This window comes from Micropterus dolomieu, linkage group LG01 (assembly GCF_021292245.1).
Source record: "Micropterus dolomieu isolate WLL.071019.BEF.003 ecotype Adirondacks linkage group LG01, ASM2129224v1, whole genome shotgun sequence".
NCBI classification, from domain to species: domain Eukaryota; kingdom Metazoa; phylum Chordata; class Actinopteri; order Centrarchiformes; family Centrarchidae; genus Micropterus; species Micropterus dolomieu.
Window position 1 is genome coordinate 44494227 of NC_060150.1, and position 21385 is coordinate 44515611.

At 38.2% G+C, this 21385-nt stretch overlaps 1 long non-coding RNA gene across 1 annotated transcript; it reads right to left on the bottom strand.

Annotated features, from left to right (window-relative positions):
• Window positions 1-19773: 19773 nt before the first annotated feature.
• Window positions 19774-20181, bottom strand: LOC123964628. Its single transcript, XR_006823504.1, has 2 exons — window positions 20130-20181; window positions 19774-19897 (listed from the first exon to the last, which is right to left on the bottom strand). It is a non-coding gene; the product is annotated as an uncharacterized LOC123964628 (long non-coding RNA).
• Window positions 20182-21385: the final 1204 nt, after the last annotated feature.

Below are 21385 nucleotides of genomic sequence, written 5' to 3' on the forward strand. Positions count from 1 at the left end.
TAGATTAAAAGCCAGTTATCCACTCAAAATGAACCTGAAGATGCCACTCAGGGAACTGCATAAGAGGTGACATAATCATGTCTCAGTGTGAAAGTCAAGTTGTTTCAAGGTTTTCTTGCATGCCAACTTTAACTAACTTGATAGTGTAATATCTGCCAAGTTTCAAGGTCTGCTCTTTTTTAACTGATGGTATTTTATAACATCTGTATAAATATAACTGCAATGACAAAAAGTGCATTTACCTCACCACCTGATCACACTTCTCTACATCTTTCAGAAAAGGGATATTTGACAGATAGTGCTTTCATTCTGCTCTGACTTTCATGAGTGTAAAGTCAAGCATGTAGAGTTGGATGGATAAAAAAAAAAAACAAAGCTACATGAAAAGCTTACTTTTCAGCACTGGCTGTCTTACAAATGAATTTGGCTGGAAATTAATGAAAGATTATACTAGGCTATGTTCATTAAAGCTGCTGACCAAGAAACCAGTGAATGGATTGCGTTGTGTCCCGAAGAAACCTTTTCTATATGTTTCCATATCACCATGCTTTACAGTGTTAAACAAACTCATACATGTCACGTTGAGAGCATGCCATTAAAGATCTGATTATAGATTTGGTGATAAAATGCATCTCCAGCTCTCTAACAACCTCGTTGGTAAATCAGCAACTTGCTTAATTTGCTCACAAAATATCGACTGTCATATCAATTAGTATCAGCTTCTTGCAGTAAACAGGCTAAAAATCTTGCCTCAAAATAAAAACTAGCAACATTGTTGCTAATGACAAATCAATATTCAGCCCTAATTAGCCTGTTTCAACACAGAGTGCTGTCTCAAGAGAAAATATTTTTTGGATTAACAGATGTCAGTGATGATAAAGATGGATAACCTGCAGTGAAAGGTCACTTTCATGGGAATAATCGATTTCAGTATAAAGACCAAACATGAATTAAGTTATGGGAGGCTGAATAGCACTCAGTGTGGTAACGAGCTCTTTGTATATTTGGCAATTGTGAGGTAATTAGTGGTAAAAAAAAGGTAGTTAGTGCCATTAAATAATACAATAAGCAATTATTATTCACATTATGCATGTGTTTTTTTCAACATTTGCAAAATTTTGTTAACTAACTGCAGGAAATAATATATTGTTAATGTTATCACTTAAGTAATTATGTAGTGACTATTTCAACAAAACATACATTCCAGGAGTGAGTAAAAAGTACTCACTCCATTAATTATCCACTCATCGTACTGTAATTATGAAATTATTATATACAGAAAAATATTGCTGCACTGCCATATCCCCTGCAGCAAATCCCCCTTCTTGGCTGTCCGTTACTATGCTCACTATGCTCCAAGCACACCCAAATATAGCAACATATACTGCCTCTGCATTTTAATGTCTGAGAGATCAGGAGTTTTTTCTCTTCTATCTTCTGTCTGGCTCTAAGAACTCATGCAGTTTTCTGGATTATTGCAATTCTCATAGACTGCAGATAATTCATAATACAGTTGATATTTGAGTCCTCAGAAACCTCCTCTAGCTATCTGTCACTGTCAGAATTCAGTTGAATGTTATTGTCCTGGGGAATAAATCTCTCTGGCTCCGATTTTGTGCTGTCCCAGACAGTTGTGAAAGAAATGTGTTTAAATCTTTGGTCATCAATCAGAAACTCTTAGATTGTAATGAGCGACAAGTCCACCAACAGCTGATTTAGAGCTTCAGCAAACAAAAGACAGGCAGGGTTTAAAACTCTGATAATATCAGACAAATAAAAACAACAATATGATTGCTGTTATGTGACACTTGCTTTGAAACCAAGCAATCAGACAGAAAAGTGCAGTTACCTCTGTTTCAAATATTTCTATTGTTAAGTACCATCATTGTAGTCACACATAACAATGTAATATAATATTGTCATGGTTCGTCCGTGACTCAAGCTGTGTTCTGTGTTTCTGCTGTGTTTTTCCCTTCAATCTCCCCTTGTGTGTCTGTGTGTGTTTGTGTTGTGGGCATATATTTTGTTTTGTGGCGCCTGGTTCTCCTCCACACACCTGCTGGCGATCTACTCATCAAGCCTTCTGGCTTAAATTCTTTTGGTCTCCTGTCATTCATTGCCAGATTTTTACTGCTCAGTGGTAACGCAGCTCTCAGCCTAAAATATTTTCTTCAGTGAAACCTGTAGTGTTTTTGTGACTGTTGCCTCCACATTTTTCCTGTGCTCAAGTGTTCCAGTGCCGGCATCTCACATGTTCCCAGCAACTGCCCACATCTTCTACTCAGACCATCTTCGCTCAGCCATCTCCACCACCCATCTGCCTGCCCGCCTCCTGCCATTGTCAGCCCTGCATCCCCCTATCAGCTTAACTATTGTCATTAAAGACTTCCACCATCGAGTATGTGTCCGCTCTTGGGTGTTAAACCTAACAAATATAATGCTTCTTTATTAAATACATAATAGATACACATACAATCTAAACCACAATGTTACAACATTAGTATGAGCTTATTTGTATTAAGTATGCCATGGGACAGGAGTCACTGCTAAGTAGTTTGCAGTTTACTTACTGTAAATCCTCAGAAGTTCCAAGAACGATCAAAATAGGTCTGGAATTATCAGAATTTTGAGTAGCTTCAAAAGAAGAGGTATTTGATTCAAGCAAGGCATAGCTATGAAGTACCTCTGACAACATTTCTTACACACTAGGGACACCTCTGAGAATACGTTAGTAGTGAAGTCTATGTAGGATGTTAAATTGTATTAAACAATGCCTAGCGTTGATAGTTAACATACTCCAATTCCACACTCCGATTCCACATTAACACAGTTTTGTTTTTAAATTATTATTTTGAAAATCCATTGCTCACTGGCTCTGAATACACATACAGTCAAACCATGGGTAACAGGAGGGGTAGGATGTTGATCAGCTTGCAAATCACCCACCCAAACAAGCAGCGGAGGGAGGCTTCGGCAGACTTCTTGGCTGCAGAGTGTGGGAGAACCAGGGCCGTGCAGAGACCTATGGAAGGGCAGGTGCTCAAAGAATAACAGGGGCACATGGAACAAGGATTTAAATAGGGCTGTTCTCAAAATATCCATACAGAAATATATTGTTATGTATTCCTTGATTATATGCGTATACAGATGCTTCCGTATCGATACATCAACAAATGCTGTGAAACACAGTTTTGAAAAAGAAACACAGGGAATACCCAGATCTAGCTTTAAAACACGGTGGGCTGACATAACTTACAGGGAACAGTTTCTGTTGAGGGGTTGCTGGGGATGCTGCTGCTGCTGCTTTGTTGCTGCTGATACTACTGGAAGTGATCTGTAACTAGAGATATTATAACAAACAGGATATATATTAGCTGATGAAACAAATATGTGACCATGACAAGATGTAAAGATTGCTGACAGTATTTGGGACCGGCTCACTATGACTGACCTGCTGTAGCTGCAGCTGCTGCCAAGGCTGACTGCTATGAGAAAATAAGAGGGAGATGCTCACAGAGACTGCTGCACACCGAGAGCCGCAGGTAGAGGAAATAAGATACCAGGTTCAAAAAACTGTGGGAAATAATCTGGGAAGGGAGACAAATCTATAGACAGGTGTGTGTGTGTGTGTGTGTGTGTGTGTGTGTGTGTGTGTATAGGCAATATTGTGATAATGATTTTATATATTGCATTGTGAATCTGAGATATATTTGGATTTTGATTGACTATATGTCCAATCATAAATCTAAAAAGATGTGTGTGTGTTCATTCTGTTGGCCCATAATAACCATGACAGAGCAGCATTTACCTTTCACATTAACATTTCATACCTTTGTCTGAAATCTATATAGGGCCATTTCTTCTTCATTTTTTACTGTTCTGATTTAAATGATCGTTTTAAAAAGGGCTGATAAGTAGGCTATAATTCGGAGGAATAAGTAATAAACCTGTTTTACCAAAGTTGTTATAATTATTTTAAGGCACACTACGTTTTTTATTAAGTTATTGTAATAATCCTAGTTCAAGTGAAAGGTTTTTAATCCAATGACATAAAAAATACAATACCTCGCGACGCCCGTGAAACTTTTCTCCCTCAAAGAGCAAGAACGAAGTGAACAGAGCACCTTTGTTTATCTGTGTGCAAAAGTAACGTTAGCTGTCGGCACAGTTTTAGTCGGCAGCTAATGTTACTTCTACAGGCGACACACAGCAATATACAACTACTGTGCTGCTCTCTTTGCGTGTTTCTTGTAAAATACATCCAACAACCCACAACAAGCACATTGCGGCAAACCCATCTTACCGGCGGAATCGCAGGTGTCCTGTAGTCAGAGCTCGTCACGGATGAGATCATCAGGTGAAAGGTCATAATGTGGGTCATTTTATTTACTGCGAAATTATTATTAATTCATTTTACTAATAGTTTGATTCGGCAGGCCTTCACAAAAGGACCTTTACAAATGTAAAAATTAATTAATTAAATTTGTCATTGACAAAAGGGCACTTTGGGCATCAAAGGGCAAAAGGGCAGGTGCTCAAGCACCCATTGCACCCCCCTCTGCACGTGCATGGGGAGAACAGCACGCCGCCTAGTTTTGCAGGGATGCTCTGCCCTGTGAATTCCCTCCTGTTGATGTCCTGATAACTATTTAGATTCTGTAAACTCACCAACAGCGAGGATCAGTCTCTCTTCCAAATGATTTGTACACCGCTTTGCGTACAAAAAGTTGAAGACAATTCAACGTGTGTGTGAGGCGAGCACCACCGCGACAGTTTCACAGGAACGCACCCACTTGTCGCTACACCTTATGCTCCACCACTTCACCTCACTAACAGGGAAAGTTGATAGGCCTACTGAACATAGACTCACTGTTTTCGCTACTCCCTGATGAGAGAAAAATGTTTCTGCTGATACCTGTTCAGAAAAACTCCCCAAGAAAACTGGATTCTGATGGTAACTTGTTTTAACAAGCTAGATACAAGGTAATGCCCTGGCAGTGGCAAATAGCTTTGGTTTAATATTTGATTTGATTACATTAATGGTTAAGTTGAGATTTACAAGAAAAGGGACTGTAATGTAAATCGAATACTGCTGGTAAAAGCAGCTTATTTGTTTAATGTGTTTTCCAAACCACATGTTATTGCACTTTTGTGTATTTAGCAGTGCATTTAAATAAAAATTGCGCAATACAGTTCTTTAGAATTGATTAATTGCGATTAATCACAAGAAAATCATGTGATTAATCCCCAGTAAAATTTTTAATCGTTGCCCAGAACTAATTAAAATAGAATCAATTGTAAAAAAAATGGTAAACAGAAATAAACTATGATCAATGGAGCAGTGCTGAGTATGAATTAGAACTTAAAAGTCTGATAGCTTGGGGGAAAAGCTGCTCTGCAGTTTGATGGTGCCCCAGCTTCTATATCTCTTATCCAGAAGGCAGCAGGGTGAACAGGCTGTGGCTGGATGAGTACTGTCCTTCAGTATCCTCACCGATATCACTGATGCTTTGGAGGTGGGAACCAATGATCTTCTGAGCAGTTTTAATCACCCGCGGCAGAGCCCTATGGTCCTGGGCCGTGCACATCCCATGTTAGTTATGTTTCCAGTCAGGATGCTTTCTGTTAGTCCTCTGTAAAAGCAATGCTGCATATTTCTCATTTTCTTTCTTTACATGAAGAAGTAAAGGGGGTTTGCTGATATGGGTAAGAAAACATACTTACCCCAAACTAATTTTGCAAAATTGTCATCATAAGCCAAAGCTTGTTTATTTTTTAGTAACTTTTCAAAAATGAGAGTAATATACAGTAAATAGATAATGTGGCTTGATGATCATTGAATTTTTCACTACTTAACTCAGCACAGCACAGACTGGGGATTGAGACAGTGAAATTTATATATCATTAACTTTACCACCTTGCCACATACAAAAAATTTGTTAAAATAGCTTGGAGGCAAGGTTTATCCCCATCACTCCCAATCTATGCTTTGTTAGCATGTTATATGGTTGTGGGGAGTGATCAGGTTGAAGCCAAGATGCATAATATGAACTCTGTAACAAAAAGGATTGAAAGTACAAGCCAACCTCACAACTAAACATTTACAGTTTAAACAGAAGAACAGTCTTTAACACACCAAAAACCACTCAACGCTCTAAGTCTTAGACCAAGTGCATTTAAAACCTATTTAATAAACAATACTACAAAACACAAAGAAGTAAACAGCCATTAGTCATTACAGCAACTCTCTTGTAATTGTGCTGGTACTGCCAATCATTCCTTTTAAAGTACCTGTAGGAGTAATAAGTGTTGACCAAGATTAAAGATTTATTATTATAATATATAGTTCACTACTAGCTATGGTTTCTGTGGGAAAACTGCTTCTTCTAATTCAGAATCTTGAGAAATTAATCAGCCTAATGCATCAGGGGGAGATACTGTGATTATATGAGCACAAAAGGAAACCACAGTCAAGGCTGCTTCTCCTCTCGATGAAATACCTGTTAAAGGCTGTTACCATGGTAAAGGTGTAGAGCATGTGCATGGATAAAAACAATCAAAACCTTCATATCTAACATGTAAATGCCTACAGAGATCTACCCTTTCAACTTAACCTTTAATTCACTTTTCTTTTGTGATGCAGATAAGATAACACTAGAGGAGATTTGCAACGTTTTACCTATAATACCTACCTAAAGACGACCTTTTATGTCTAAGCAAGTGGTCAGTAATTCTGTTAGTTCAATGACAAACACAAACAACATAATTAAATTCCTGATATAATGATCAATTTATAGTTCCTTGTTATAACCCCGTATTCCACTCAAAGCTGCAATATGCCGCAACATAACTATTCTCAATTTTACACCTTTAGTTCCTGCACCAACACTTTTCACACTCCTCTTGAAAAATGTCCTCCTAAAAATGGCATCAGACCAAGCGTAGCTAGCACCCTTCCAGGAAACGAACCATGCGGGTGTGGAATAAAACTAAACAGCAATCAGCACTAATGGCAATCTGCTGGATCGACGCTTTACAGAAAGCTATGAACAACAGTGGAAATCACAGCGACAGATTTATGGCACTCTGTCGTAGCATGTTGAAATGATCGATGGAATGATAGAAATCATTTCTGTGTACAGAAATTCACTGTATACAGCTCTGACAGTGTCTTTTGTAACTTAAAAGGCCTCCAGGACTTAAGGAATGTATGCTGTTAAGCATTTAAATCAGAAGCTGAAAAGGGCTGCGAGAATACTTTATTAGTGACTTGTGATGCACCACAAGTCTGACCGTACTGATATGTCTACACCTGAAATTTTAATGTGTATCCTGAACTTAAATTAAAATTGGCCTGCAAGACAATCCTTTATTATTGTAAAGGTATAGGGTACATGAAAGCGACTTCTGTTTGATGCAGATATATAGTGTTTCCTTTCAAAAACACAGGATAACGGCATGGCTGACCTTTTCCAAGCTTATGGAGGGTAAAAAACACTTGATCTTTGTGCATTCCTTGATTAAAGGAAGGCGGACTGCACTACTCTTTGTCTTCCCCTTAAAGGTCAAATAGAAAATCACTCCAACTGGCCACAGGGCAAAATAACACTATTTTGGGACTGGGGTTATAGAGTGAGAGATAGATGCAGATGCACAATATGGATCCATGAATTGCGCTTCAGCTGCATGAAGAGAAAGATTTTGGCTTTATTCATGAAACATTAGCACACACGTAATTCTTACCTTCAAATTTTAATAGGATTTGCTATTCATTTTGGGCTGATTCAGGAGTACCAAGGACATAATGATGTCATCCTGAGCTCTTCATGCCTCTGGGGCCTTTAAGATTATTTTCATTTCTACTCCATGAACTTCTTGCACAGATGTACAGTGTTTGTTCTCATCACAGAGTTAGTAGTGGTTTTACAGATATACATTTAATTAATTAATTTGTTCTTGTGCGTATTCAATTTAGAAGCAGCAAGAGAGAACGAGTTCAACTGTTTCAGCACCACGGAGAGAAACACAGTACGAGAGAGAATGAAGAAAGTGACTCAAGGACTTTCTCAAAACAGAGACCAAGTTCAGACCCATCCTCTTGGGAGTTTGAATTTAGCAAGCTCAGCTCCACAGTCCAAGCTCCTGAGGACAGGAGGAGGATAGAGTATGATCAACTGGAACAACAGCATTCTTGCTGACAACAGCTATGCTTGACTATAGTGATCAGACAATTGTAAATTGCTGTATTGTGACAATTAAATCTCAGCTGAAATGTCTGAACAATTGTCAGCTGTCAAAACAGACTTTTTTGGAAAAAATATAAATAACCAAATTGATGGGTGATGCAGACATTTACAATTGCTATTTATGTTTCTACAATTGTTATTTATGTCAGAGGTTGCATGCCTCTGGAGCAACTAGGGGTTTAGTGTCTTGCTCAGGGACACATTGGTGGACGTGTCATAGTGGGAAGTTGAACCCAGGCATGCGTCTTATTCACTGCTCCATCACCACCCCTGTTACTTCGCATAAAGACCCCTTTTCAGCTGTGTAGACCACTCCACCTTGAGAGAATATGAATTTTGGGGCTCCATTAAACAATTAAAGTACTTAAGTAATTATAATCCCTAATGTACAAAGCATTTCTAAACACTTTTACTACTGATACTTTAATAACATTTTACTGATAATACTTCTGTACTTTTAGTAGGCTTTTGAGTGCAGGACTTTTACTTTACTTACTTTACTGGTAATTCTCTAACCACTGTTGTCTGGTACCCACACTTCTGGTTAGGGGTAGTTCAGACTGACAAGGAAAGCTCTTAATGCACTGAACCCTTCACATGAATGCAAAAAGGGAGTGAGACAAGCAGAAAGATTTAAGACATTGAAAGTTTTACTGTGAGGATCTGTTTAAATTTTAAAGGAAGTTAGCAGGATGTCAAAACAGGTGTGTTTGAACAGGATTCACAACTTGAAATACTTTTTATGAAAAGCTGTTTTGATTCTTTTGATGCATGGACCCTTACAGACTAAAGGCAGATAAATAATCAAGGAAAAGACACATTTGGGCTCTCTTGGACCAGGCAGGTTGCCCCTGTAAATCTTAGATTTACAGGTACACACAGGTAAAGAATTAGACTTTGGGGCTTGTTGTTTCCCCTAAATGAACTGAACTATTGAATTGTGGAGAATCTAACGATTTGTAGCATGTTCATACGGACATATTGATAATACGTTCAAATATTTGTATTAAAATATTTGTATTAATCTAAGCAGCTTAGAAGCAGCTAAAGCAGGCGACCCCGCGGGGTTTAAGAGGTTTTATACATCCAAAGAACTTGACCAGGCGTTAAATTGAAGCAAGCGTTTATTTGTTAAAATGTGTTCCCACACCAGGCCAGTAAACGGGATAGGTGGCTATTTGGGACTCGGCTATTAATTGAAGTTTTACGGAAATATTAATAATATTAAATATGACAGGACGGACAAAATCTCATCTATCTCAGTGCTGATGCTGAGATATCAAACCTGTGCTTAAGGGGCAGTTAAAATGGCATGTTCTACTGGAGTATTTTCCTGGGATATGTTTCTGCAAAAGGTTTTTGCATAATGAACAGCAAAAACTCCCTAAACTTCTCTGCGGAGGTGTCAATCCTGTGGCTGCTGGGAAAGATAAAAACAGAGACTTTTACTTTTAAGAGTATACAGGGCTATTTACCAAGAAAGCAGACAAGAGCACAAAGTTTGGATATTTTACTGGCTATTAGATAACTTGTTTGTTTTCATTTGTGCTGAGATTTTCTGCATTGTCACGGATGGTTGTTATTTTGCGCCTGGCAATATTTTTGTGTTGAATTATCCAGGAAAGATGGAGATTTTAGATTTGAATCCAGCGTGCCGCCCTTTGCAGCATGTCATCCCTCTTTCTCTCCCTCATTTCCCTATCCACTATCCTATCTATAATAAACGCAAAAATTTAGATTTTCTGCATTTCCACCTAGTTGAAAATCCCACATTTCATGATCATGTTTGATAGATTAAGCATATCTGTACTTTCCATGGGTAGTAGCACTTCTGTAACACAGAAACGAACTGGGAAAAAAGCTGTTATGCCTGAATGCCTGATTTTAAAACTTATTTTCGAGCTGAACCCTTGAACTAGAATTCTCGACTGATCAATCGCTGAATTGTTCTCTGGGCATTCATGTGTCCTGTGTAATGCCAGAGAGGGTCACTGTTGTGGTTAATAAAATTCCAATACTAAATAAGATTATTAATTTTTCATTCTTTGGGACAAGAATTACATTTGAGAATGCTTTAAGAGCCAAACATAGGAGAACACATTCATAAAGAGACTGTCTCCTACTTCAAGCAAAGTGTTGAAGCACGTTGAGCAGCTTTGATTACATGAATAATCACTTGTACACTTAGGGCTGGGATAGCAAATCAGAGATTGGATTTACCCTACATTTGCCATAATGTTCATTATTAAAAATCCTTTGATTTCTTTTTCTGACAAATATTACTCTTGAAAAACTTTTCATGTTTTCAGTACATTTTATTTGTTACTTATATCTAATATCCTTTAAAAGTTGTGTTTGGAGAACAGCTTATGAGAAAGCAGCAGCTGCGAATAGTATGCTGAAACTACTCTATTCTTATTTGTACATATTCACTCAGGAAATGTATTATTCATGATGACAAATGTGTTGAAGTAAATATATCTCAAAAGGTGTGTGCTTGCCTCTGTCTGTGAGTGATTCTACTTTTGACTTAAGTCCATAGTTTCACTTTTAGCAGTTTAATAAGAAGATGCCTGGGTTGTACTGAGGTCCTGCGTACATTATGCTTGTGGATTTGATTTGAACTACATTCGCCAACTAACCATTAGGTCCTCATCCTAGGAAGTAATTTCTCCTGTAATATCGAAAGAAACCATTTAAAAACAAGTCCGATCAAACAGAACAGTCAGAAAGGGTCAGAAATCAACCTAATTTAAGCATAACATATGAAATTTGTTCTTGAAGCAACCCTTTTCTCATAAACTCGCACTTCTTTATTCATGAGATATTCCAATATTGTTTTCTCAAGCTTTTCTTGTAAAATTGTTATTTTATGAGGAAAAAGTTATAATAACCCATTCCTTTCCTAACAGTGGCCATAATACTGCATTGTAGTTTCTTGCTTACTTGCTTGGCTTCGCACCTACATGGATAGAAAAGGCAGAACATACATACAAGTTTGACTTTTAATTTCCAATTTGAGGCAATGGAAGAATATGGAGAGAATGTTGTTTTATTTCTCCCTAACATACTGGCTCTAAAATGTCCTCTCTATGCTGCAGCTAGAGTGAATTTGTACTGTTTTTAGCTTTGACTCAACAGCAGGAAATCAGGCTTCATTAAAGAGAGCCACACATACTGTGGACACACTAGAAATTGGTCAATTTGACCTTAAGGGCACACACATGCCCACGCAGACACATGAATACACACTGGAAAATGAAAAAACCAAAGGCCAACTCAACCTTTCAAGCACATACACGGTGCATACACACTTTAATTTTAATTTGCAGCAATGGGTTACATTTGTACAGATTTGTAGTCTGGCAACTTTGTCTCATATGAGATCACCTTGAACCAAAGCGGACAAAGGAGTGCTCTGCATAACAATTATTCACATTATCTAAGTATAATTTATTGCCCTGTTCAGGATTTGGGATCATCAGTCACAAATTTAATTTTACAATGGTTGTCAGACTGTCCTACAGTCCTTATTTGCTCTCAATGTTGTTGTAGTTTCTTCACAGCATTTGTTGTATTTGAAATAGAGGTATATCCTGTATGTAATATGTACGTATGGTGGGCTAAATTCTGACACTATGAAAAGCCTCATCTTACTCAATGGTGCCACTGACATTGCCTAAGACAGCAAAATATCCATAATTTAATTTAAAAGTAATTAATTTTGACTCATTATCAGGTCTATCCTTGCAAACAGACAGAGCTACTTCAATGAGAGTGGGAACCCATTACTGTGAACAAATGGCTGAATGACTTTACCTGGCTCTGCAGTAGAATTACTTATCCAGTTACCTCATTTTGCACCATTGAGTGCAGATGAGAAGCTGCCAGGTATGTCAAAATGGGAGCAGAAATTGACTGGAAAAATTGAGCTTTGGGATTTTATCTCAACCACCGTGTGCTGCAGCTTCTATTTTCTCATTTATGTATTCCAAAGGTTTAGTTCTTCCACCACAAATTCAGCAATCAATCTCCCGTGTGCTATGGATTCTATTCATCATGTTATATCCAAAAATGCAGACACACATGTGCTTGAATATATTTAAATCTGATTACTTACATAATAGTTGCAATATATTTGTAACTGTGTTTTATTAATATAGGTGTAAAAAGTTCTGTATTAATAGAAACTTAATCAGTATTTCTACACCGTTCTATTTGGTTTAGACTGGTAATGTCCTCCTAAATGTCACTCTTTGTTGTCTCGATGAAATAACATCCCAAGTAAAAAGTAAAAATTGCGACAGCTAAAAAAGTTGTTGCATCAGACAATTGCTAAAAGTAACCTTAAATCTTGCTTATCTTAAGGGTTTAACTTCAATTTAATTTGAAAAATATCCAACTTCAAGATACAACTAAAAGGAAGGTATTTTCTATGCATATACACACCAACGACCTGAATTTCAGTGCAAAAAACGATTATATTTCTACAGTGGTGACGGACTTTATCCAACTCCTGCTTGGACTATCTATCATGCAGGGAAAAGCACTTACTCCATGTTCCAGCTGTGCACAGGTACAGACAGAAACACCTCTGTTTTTATCCCCACTCCAAACTAAATAATGACTAGCACTCAGCCATTAAAGAAGAGTAAAGTTTTGGTAACTGTTGATGATAAAACATTGTTGTCCCAGACCAGGTAACCAAACTCTGAAGTTGATGTTGCTCCAATACGTTTCTCTTCTTTGTTCACTGCTGGTGAAGAGATGTATAATTCAGGGAAATCATTTTCTGTTTTATTTCCCTCAGTATGGTTTCTGGGGTTGCCATGGTCACACAGCAGGCCGAGATGGCAAGTTGGAAAAGTTAAACCATAAGTCCAATAGCACTGGCAAATAGGCATGAACATTGACGGGAGCAGCAGCCACTCTCTCCCTCATCCCTGCTGCCACCCACAATGGTCAGGATTATGTTGAAAACAATAGAGGAGGTGGCGGCAACATTTGCTGTCTGAAAGCACCTTAAACCTGCATTACCTGATTTTTTGGCCCCTTGGGAACATATACACATCCAGCAGTTACGAAGCAACATTAGCATTTCTTTGGAGCCATGTTCATGATGAATGTAAGTCCAGTACTAATCACATTTAGCTGGTAAATGCTCCACTGTGTCTGCCTGCTGTTTGCTGCTCTCCGTGTAGTGTACAGTTGGAGCTTTTTCTCTAAAAACATCTGTCTGCTGCAGCTGAAAACCAAGCTATGAGAGCGGTAAGAGTGAACCAAAACAGTGAAGTTGCAGCAGGACAGACAAACAATGAGCTGAAAGTCACTATAAAGCTCTGGTCCAGTATTGCACACCCATGTGCTTTCCAGCGATTTCATACAGTCTCTGAAACTGAAGCATTTGGAATAACTATCCTCTGTGCAAGCATTGTTCATTTTCCATTCCACAGGCTAAAGTAAATACACCTACACAGATCCTACAGAACCTACTGCAAACTCACCTACATGCAACTTGATGTAGACAGAGAAGGCATTAAAGTTCCTAAAACCACATAAATCAGCTAAATTATTCAAGCAATTTCACTTAACCACACAGCAGTATGATCAACCCCTGCTATGGGAGAAAATGGCCCAAATGGAACCATGTCATGTCCTGACTGGACTCTTCCACAGGTAATTATTATTGTTAGAATTGATCTCTCCAGAGATAACTAATTCACTATATTTCAGAACAAATGACGCAGCAACCTTTTAGCTCAAAGTCCCTGACCGATAACACGGCACATATTAAGGGTTAGAGGAATAGGAGTTTGTTGCATTTCTCAACAAAACCGGTTCGGTGAAAGACAACAAATGCACGGATTAAGGAAATTTCCTGCAATCAGAGCAATGACTGTATTGGTAATACGGTTCATGACACCAAATACAATTGGATGTTTTTAGAGGCACAGAGCAGGAGGCACACAACACAACATCAATGAGATTAAAGGTCTGTGCATCAGTTTAGAGCTGGATTAAAGTAGTACTGCAGTATGTTTGGGTTCAGATTTATATTGTTTTTGGGTACATATGGTTCCCAAGCACATTTTCAGCTTATTGCTTAGTCTGAAAAGTTAATGGCATCGGATAAGGCTGTTTCATAAAAGCAGCAAATGGCACAAAGCATCCACCCCTGTTGCAGCTCTATAATTATGTTTGATAGAGACCCACACCAACACTCATTTCTTTCACTTTCCAAGGGTTACACTGTGCCATCATTCCCTCGCTCCCCACCACTAAATATAATATGTTGGAAAGAAAGTATCACATAAATCACAAGGTATGCCCAGAAGACAACAACTTCAGCAACTGTTCATTTGACTCAAGTACCACTGGCAGTTTTAATTTGAACACATCAGAGGTAATTTGTTTTTCACTAAACTTCAGCAGTGGTAAATCCAACAATGTTTCAGCATACGTGTGTTCTGTATTGCCTTGTTCACACTTAGCAGTTAATAGCCATTTGCCTGCCGGGACAATTTCACCTCACAGCATAGTCTGTGGCTTTTTCCATGCCTTTGCTTCTTCACTGCAGGTTGAGCAGCACACACTGTGTTGATCTGAAGATATGCCATCTGGAATTATTATTATAAAAAACAGCTCACGGATATATATAATTTAATTTTAGGTTAACTCATTTCCTGAAACAGCTGAATACTGTATTTTTTCTCAAACATTACTCAGACAGGAGTACAGCATATTGTGCATTTGTTAGGTAACCGTGACAATTTTCAGATACATTTTTTGGATGAATATACATTTAGTGCTCTAGGCTGTATTTCCTGTTGCAGGATGATGTAGGCTAAGTTGCAGACAACTTCAAACTAAAACAGGAAACAGAACATGACACTGAGACACGGACCAGTCTGACAGAGCACACACATACAAAACCATTAACAGACAGGAACAAACTCAAGACAAACACCTTTACAAACCGTTCTCGAAATACAGAGAGGACAAACAAGTACATGGACAGAACAGACCAACATACAGACCAAATCCAAAACCAAGCACATGACAAACACCCTACACAGACCATTTCAAAATAAGACAGGAGAACAGACTAAATAGACAGATACTCAGACCAAGATAACTGAAACAGAACACAGAATACATGAACTACCAAAAGGACAGAAATCAGGACAGGAGCACAGGACCAGGACTTAAGACATGAACCAAGACACAGCAACAAATAAGATAAGAAAACGGGAAATGAAACATAAACTGTAACAACTGAACTAATGCAGAGCAGAGGAAACACAAGACATGGAACCACAAACAGACTGAAACAACAATCAGAACACAAAGCAGATATGGCAAAAATAATTGCAAACACAGACAGACTCGTGACATTGCAAGCAAAAATGCAGTACAAATCAGTTTGTAATTAACCTAGAATGATTTACTTGTGAAATAAATAATGTGCTATGTTAAAACAACCATCTCTTAACATCATATGAAGCAGCTTAGCAATTCCACTTGTGTGCAATATAATTTTTTTCAACATCCTCCTCAGGCACACAGAAGGGATGTGAATAAAGTCCCAGTATGATTGTTGTCTTGGATAATGATGATCAATGAAAAATTATTCATTCGTCTTTGCAGTCAAAATTCACACAGTCATTTGGCCTTCAGTAACGCTGGGGATTTCTGCTTTAACTTTCACAGCTGAGCACAGCCTCTCTGTGTCTTCCTCTGTGTTAACGTCATCAAGAATAACGCCGCACTTCTTTTGCTTCTGACTGCTCTTTAGAGAGTCATTCGAGGACAATCGGTCAAGAAGACAGTCACATGATCAAAAGAGCTAGGTTGTTAGGAAAACAGATAGAAGCAGTTTTAAGCACTTGGACGAACAACCAGTGTTGTCTCTTTTCTGGTGAGGATTTGGGACTTTTCTTTCTCAGTTGTGATTTTAGAAAATGTTTTTTTTCCTCCCTTCTAAATTGTGCACATGTTTGTAAGAACACGTTTGGTTTATTACTCATAACACCACTCTGGAAAGCTTAATGGATAAAGATTGATCACCACAAGATACCTCAAAGCTCCTGGGGACTGACGAACAGCACTGTGGCAACCAAGATCGTGACTCTCTCTGTTTAAACAGGGAAAAGCAAAGAGGAGGACAAGCCACAAAGAAGGACAGACAGACAGACAAATACACTGAGGTGTCAGATTGGTCTGCTTTAGGTTAATAAAATAATGAGATGTGATAGAGGCTCTCTGAATATTGTCCACTTAGTGGCATTTATAGCCTGGCTGGCAAATGAGATTGTGTGAGTAAGTATCAAACACACGGGGAAAGGGCTGGTTAACCCGATGTCCTTATTTAATTTAATTTTTTGGAGCTTTAGCTCTGTATGTTTGCTGAATGAGGTTGGGTGTCATTGAGTAATATTTGGTAATAACTCCGATCACAGTGGCCAGTATAGGCATATTACTATGGAGGACACGCCTCGCTCATCTAATGAATTACTGTGATATATAGAAGAGCTGGCAGCCTGGCATAATGAGTGGGCAGCATGGATGCAAACGACAGATCCACCTCCTAAATTTTCTTTAATTTGCTTGTTTCTTCTTGAAATGTAATGTTGGCTTTTGAATGGAAATTCAAGGAAAATAAATTGTATTTTTCCTTGCACTTGTATAGATCACCTACAGAACCTACCTGTTATGCAAAAGCATTTTTAGAGGCCATAATGGAGGTAACCTAAGACATGTGAACGGGAATTTAAAGTCATTATGTACTAGTGTTTTTTTTAGTTTTGTTTACCAGCCTGGTACATGTAAGTTGTTTCATTTACACACATTGACCCAATTTCCACCTGGTGTTAAGATGCAATTTGCATCTGGATACTTTATCTGCATAATGATCTCAGGGCCCCTGCATTTACGCCTGGTAATAACAAGCATTCTCCTTATTTTGAGTGTGCCTGCAGTGTGATCTCATCTTAATATGCAGATTAGACTCAAGAGAACTTTATTGTCCAACCATCCATATACAAATATGCAGTAGGAATAAGATTTCTCTGGGGCCACTGGTTCTATGTTTAACGTTGTAAATTAGGAAGACAGAGCTACTGGACTCATCAAGCTATACTCTCGAGGGAGCACTACAATGTGGCAATCATGGTTAATGTGACAGCTGAAGGAATCCATAGGCTTCTTGCTAAATAGGCTAACATTACTTACTGCTACAAGACTAATAGAGCTTAGCGTAAATTCAATCAGGAAGACAGACCATCTTCATGCTTACTCTATTTATTAATTAATCTCCCTCGCTGACTGTGTCTGTCCCCACTTACAACTCAATCAGCTGACTTAGGGCATTCACTCTTTCAGTTAATCCAATCTGATTTTGCCGCGACCTCTGTGAGCCAGTCATTCTGTTGCTGTCAAAGTTGTTCTTTTATCTGCTGCTGTTAGCTTCAGGTCAGTTTCAGATCGATGCAACCCCCCTCCACCCCATTCACCTCCAGACTGCATCACAACCAGTCCTCCCAGTTAGTTCTTCCAGTGAGCCCATCAGAAGTCTCACTCCTCATCTTATCCATCCAGATCTTCAGCCATTGCTCTTCACCCCTTCACCACCTCCAGCAGTGTCTAGACTCCACCCCTTTAAAATTATGTCACAGCGGGTTTAATCGCTAAACGTGCAACATTTTCCTCAACCTTCCCATTGTGCACTATGTCAAAAAATACTTGTATTATCTCTGCTCATTGAAACAGTCTAAGGCCATGCGGCTCTCTGCAGCTAAATGCGAATGTCAGGATGCTAATATGCTCACATTGACCATCCTGTAATGACAATTACAGGGAAACTGTTACCAAAGGTGACTCAGTTACCAGTCAAAACTCATTCCACCAGCTTGGCTGTGTGGTAATAAAAGAAACTTGAACTTGAAACTCTGTTGACAAACAGGGAGATGCATAAATGACGACAGACCCCAGTGCAAGTTATTATGGAACTTTTAGTCAAATCTATGGAATCTGCAGAATCTCTGCCTCAAATCCTTTCTTACACTGTACAGTGTCCAGGGTTTGTGAAAGGCAAATTCAGATTTATTTTAAATGTAATGTGATGTGGTTCTTGAAACACTCAAATAATTGTGAATAGTCACCATATAATCTTAATTTTTGTTGCCTTTTTATTTCTGATAGAACAGGTGAGCAGAGAATGGAAATGAGTGAGGTGAGAGAGAGGAGAAGACAGGCACTGGATTCAAACCGGGCCTCTGTGATAAGGATTCAGCATTGAACATGGTGCATGTGCTCAACCATAGCGATAAGCCTGCGTCACCTTTTTTCCACCCCGCGACCCTGTACGCAGGATAAGCGGTTGACGATGGATGGATGGATGGACCTTTTATCCATCTTATACATTATATTTTATAACTAGCGCTATTATTGTTGAGCTATTTTCTTGTTCAACACATTTCAGTGTACCACACACCTGTGTGTGTGTGTGTGCAGCACGACGAAGAGGGAGCAAAAGAAACATAACATTTTTCAACATTAGTTTCACAATTATACAGAAAAGTACAAGCATGAACATTCTAAATTCAAGTTTCTCTCTTACTGTACTAAGACTACATTAATTGCCTTGCTAACTGATAATAGGATTTGGTTTTGATTTACATTTTAAGAACTTTAACTTTAAGTTCAGACCGCTAGAAAAATCATCCATCTAAATGGAAATAGGAACATCCTCTATTATTACACAAGCCTAGAGCAAAGTATTAGAGCTCACTTAGTTTTAGTTTTCATCGAAAGCCAAGTGCTTAAAAGCAGTCAGAATACACTTGAATGTCAAGGAAAAATCTCCATAACCGGGTTTCTGTATTCACTTGACATTTAGATTTTGATTAAATATAAAACTACGTGGAGGAAGCTTTTATCCAGAGCACCTTAAAGTACTAATACACAGAGTTTTAGTCTGATTTGATTCCAGCAAAATACTGAGCTTTCACTCCAATAACGTGGTTTGTTCAACAGATCCATAAAACAATCAAACCCTGGTGATTCTCAAATAGCTGGACAGAGACTATCATTACTATACCACTAACGTTTGCACTAACCTTACTCCCACAAAGTCTGTTTGCATATAATTACAAAAGCTGATATTACATTGTGTGCATGTGTGGCATGTGACGTGGGGCATAAAGGTATAAAGCTGAGCAAATGTAATTGAGTTTTTGGTATGTCCATGTAAACAAGCTATAGCAAGATCTTCTTGTATCTTGTAATCAACTTTTTGAGTTAGAACAAGGGCACGTTGAGTTTAATCTTCTTTTCATCACACAAGTTGATGACACAAGTCATCCAATCCTTTTATGCATTGTCTGTGAGTGTAGCATGGAGGAAGCTAAATGCATTCCATTGTCTAATGAGAAATAAAAAACCTTGAATTTTTCAATGGGGCACCCAGAATGCAATGTGTTCTATTCTCTACATACTCTACAGTTATTAATGACAGTAAACCAAAAATGCTTTTTCCACATTTTTCTGGTAGTTTTAATAACCATCACTTATTCTTCTCAATTAAAAAAGCAAATGTGGTCCATCTTTACTCCTCAGCTGCCTTCAGACAGACGATTTGTGTGATGCACTGTCTGCAGCAATGCGTTACCAAGTGGAGAGAGAAAGCAAATAAACAATTATTGGACTTCTGTCACGACTGAACAGCAAACAGTAAAAATAACAGTGTGAGGAATGAAATACTGGACATTTTTAAAGGAGGCTGGCTGAATAATAGATAGAACAGAACCTTGGGAAATTATCATCCAGCTCGGTCGAATTTATAAAGACCTTCATTTTTAGTTCCATCTTTCTTAAATCACTTACTCAATTTGAACATTTTCTAGTTTGGGTTGAAGCAATCCTTAAAGACTGACATCATCTGCTGCAGCTCCTGCTGCCCATTCTTCATCAACCCTTCAACTTGAGTTGTCATGGAAACCTGATGCAAGAATCCAGTCAAGGTCTCAGAATAAGAGTGTATGATACTCGTATAACCACATGGAGGGATTCTGATGACTTTCTAAAAAGACTTTGAGCACTTTCCTACAGGAAACGTCGGGCTTGGAAATGTAGGCATGAATAGAAAGCACAGCGGGGAGCTCTTTGCCTCATAACGGTTCATTTATGTTGAGTAAACATTTCAATTTCTAGATGGATGGTCGCAAAAGAATTGCATATTTGAATCATAGAACGAGAGAATAGCTTATGTATATGTGAGTTTTAGGTACTTGCCTGTCATTTTTCTGTATCATGGGCTTTCAAGCTTTTTGGCTGCAAGTGAAAGAAGATACGTCAGCTCATCACAGGTTATATATAATTTATGTTCACGAGATGAAAGCAGGTGAAGCAAAGGGTGATTTTTCTCTTAGCATTGTATATTGTTTCATGGGAATAATTTTCTGTCAATTGAAGTAAAAAATATCAAAGACAAGAACTAAATCGTGGGGAAAATTCATGAAAGTAATGAGAGAGAGACAGATTGTTGTTGCCCACAGGGAACTTTGTTTCTACAGTGTGCATTATGAGCGCTTCCAGAACAAAGATACATTTACTTACAACAACATGACACAAATAAACATAAAAATAAATATATTCTTTAATTTTCTTCTTAATTTTGTAAATCCCCTGTTGAAGAGATTGACAAATAGTGCAGTAAATACTAAGACAAAACATGATAGTTGGCGTGACAGCTGTGAGCGCCGTGAAGCTTAAATCTTGTCAAAGAGCAACATCTGGTGGCTGAAAAGGAAAACTGGTCTTACTGTATCCACACAGCAGAGCTCCATTATATAGTTAAAATACAGTACAGAGCTCATGTTACAAGGTAAAACACATAATGTATATACACTATAGCCCAGTGTTTATGAATTTTGTTGTCATCCTCAACCTTAATTTGATGCCTAACAGAAGTATGATCTTTGTTTTAGTCAAGTTAACCTTCATTCCATTAAATCCTCTTATCTGATTCTGATTACAGAGTATTATAAAATGGGATTTTTTTTCCAGTAGGTAACAGCATGCTTAATGAACTGGAACTCAGTGTTTGTATGACTTGTCTGTTTTGAGCAGTTTGTGCATCC